Source organism: Lactuca saligna, chromosome 6 (genome assembly GCF_052625555.1).
Source record: "Lactuca saligna cultivar CGN05327 chromosome 6, ASM5262555v1, whole genome shotgun sequence".
Lineage (NCBI taxonomy): Eukaryota > Viridiplantae > Streptophyta > Magnoliopsida > Asterales > Asteraceae > Lactuca > Lactuca saligna.
Genome location: NC_136422.1, coordinates 67,955,709 through 67,958,641, shown reverse-complemented (window position 1 = coordinate 67,958,641; position 2,933 = coordinate 67,955,709). Strand labels below are relative to the sequence as shown.

General features: G+C 38.5%; 1 pseudogene; it reads left to right on the top strand.

Moving 5' to 3' along the window:
- The first annotated feature begins 1,131 nt into the window (after positions 1-1,131).
- On the top strand, positions 1,132-2,709 carry LOC145002691 (uncharacterized; annotated as a pseudogene).
- The last annotated feature ends 224 nt before the right edge of the window (positions 2,710-2,933 follow it).

The following is a 2,933-nucleotide window of genomic DNA, read 5'->3' as shown; positions in this document are numbered from 1 at the left end:
AAGTCTCTAGCTTATGTTTCAAGTGAATTGATCCAGAAGGAATCAAGACCAACATGTGGTCCGGAAGTCGTCTAACGGGACCGAAGGAAGATTGGTCTGATATACGTTAATGCTTAACAGTTTTAAAGGAAACGTATACGTCTTTCGGAATTAAGCACATAGGAATTTGTTCAAATCTCTCCTTGTAGAGTTGTTGGATTGTCAGGGCCCAAAATCTAGGGCTTGATATTTCATTGCTCTTTCTTTTGATTGCAAACTTGCAGAAATCCTACCATAAAACTTCTAGAAGATCGACTGCATTGCTACATCCGGAGTAGATGTTGTAGACCAAGTTCAACCAGTCTTTGCTAAGGGTGTCTGTTCCACTATGGTTTCCAGATAGCCCTCTAATGATGAAATGCATTAGCACAGTCCAAAGTCTTGAAACAGCAGACTTCTTGAAATCTTTTGCCTTGTAGTCTTCAGTATAACCGATGTGATTAAGGAACTATTTGAATTCTTCATTCAACGGTTCTTGTACTTTAAAGCCTTTTTGGTTTTCTTTAACACCGATTGCCCTGAGAAAAGTGGATTTGTGGATGGGCACAGTTCTATTGCCTGTGATTTTTGTTTCAAGAATTCCATTATGAATCTTGATTCTTGTGAAAGCAGTGCGCATAAGAGTTAGAGGTAGAGGACGTTCTGGGACTTTGGTGAGTGGAATGGATATGGGATGATAAGCAATGAACTTAATCATCCCTCTCACAAGTTCAACGAAATCCCTGCGATTTAACAAGAAAAGATGGGTTGTATCTCTTAGAAAAGGCTCAGATGATTGTGAGGATGAAGATTCCTTGGAAGATTTCTTCTTGATGATAGTTTTCTTGGGTGTTAAAGTAGTTTCAGCAAGTTTCTGAGAAAACGATTGTGATGCCATTGATGAAGGATTATGATAACATGAAGAACACGATGAACACAGTGGATTTGAGAGAATTTTTTAGAATATGGGTGCGTAAAGAGAAAGAATGGCTTTTTAGGGGTTTTTTTATAGGTGATGGAAATGGATCGGTTCAAAAGGGTAATAGTGAGGAACCGGATATGGAAACGGGTTGCATTTAATGTTTTACCCTTTATGGAATGAGTTGACCACTGATGACGAAGGATGAGTATGGAATGAAGTGGGGAATAGAAACCGTCAAACGGCGATGGGATGTTTTCTTTATGAAACGTGCAAACATGGTGAGGATTTCAAGGGTGACAAGATAAGCATCTTTGAAAAATGACCATTTGAAAAATGTTTCCCCCTAAAATCCTTTAGATTTCCGGAGCATTTTAGAATAAAATCAGTTAGAGTTTCAAAAGAAAATTTTATTTTGAAACTTCCAGAGCAAACTTTGAAAAACATTTCGGATCAAACTTTGAAAAACATTCCAGAGCAAACTTAAAAAACATTCCAAAGCAAACTTTGAAAAGTTCTTGAGGATTTACAACCAATCCGGATTTGAATCCCGGCATGACCTTATGAAGTGGGTTCCGAAATAAGATTGTGAACAATGTGACTATATTGGTCTATGAACATTAAAAGACTTGTGAGCTATACAACTTATATTGAGGAAAAGGTTAGATAAAAAAGGGAAAATGTCACCATAACCCACCGAACTTTCAGATTTTGGTTTAAATGGTCCCTTGTGATATTTTTTTTGCATTATAAGGGAACGAATTCATGTTTTTAGGATTTAAAATGACATTATCAAAAATGTGAATGGGTCACCCGGTGAAACCCTTCCTTTTCATCATGTACCATTAGACAAGTAGGTCACTTCACTTGCTACATGTCTGAATATTTGAGACGTCACAATGACCCTCTATGGGATCGATGAATTTCTCTATATTGCAACCTCTATGAATCAGATCTAGGTCAAGAGACCCTGCCAAAGACATGAATCGGCTCCAACATTTCATTAACCTCCCGTGATTGTGATCTCGAGTGTCCTCAACCATATTTTTTACGAGCATATGATGGATAGTCCTTACAAGCCCTCAATTAAACATTGTAGTGTTCTTCTAAGAACCATTGCAGGCAACATTTCACCAAATTTGGATCTTGTTTTTCAGGTAGTAAATAAATTTGAAGCCACAGGAAACTCCCTTTCAAAAAGCGTTTATGATGGTATTCATAGATCATTAACAAGTGTAGGTCAATTTGATGATGATAGCCATGAAAGATGCAGGATACGAACCCGATAACATAACCTACAACTAATTAATCTTTGGTCTATGTAAAGCCAGAAGACTAGAAGATGCAGCCAAGGTGCTCAATGAAATGCAAGCAAATGGTTGCAATCCTGACATCAAGACATGGACGATTCTAATCAAGGGACACTATTCAGCCAATGAAGTTGACAAAGCTCTGATCATTTTCTCCAACATTATCGAGAAAGGTTGCAAGGTTGATGCAGATCTTTTGGATGTTTTGGTAAATGGATTATTGAGTCAAAACAAGGCCATTAAAGCACACCAGGTGCTTGAAATGACTGAGACAAGATAGGTGGGGTGAAACCATGCCAGGCGACGTACAAGAATTTGATCAAAAACCTGTTGTTAGAGAGGAAATTTGAGGAGGCCTTGAAGCTCCTAAGGCTGATTCAAAAACTGCTTATAAGGACTATCCATCATATGCTCGTAAATCTCTACTGCTTCTTTGTTGAACATTCAGGACGTTGGGTTTGATTTAGGCTTAATTTCATCTGGGTTCAATTTTTAATGGTGGAGGTTTGATTTAGGCTTAATTTCATCCTCCGGTCATAAACACATGATCTTCATCCCCTGATCTCTCATAATATTGATCTGATTTGGGCAGTGGGGAAGGGTCAACTAGTGAGTGGAGGGAAGGGGAGGGATTTCACCGGCTAGTGGTTGAAGTAGACATGAAGCAGAGCAACGGCAAAAGGAGG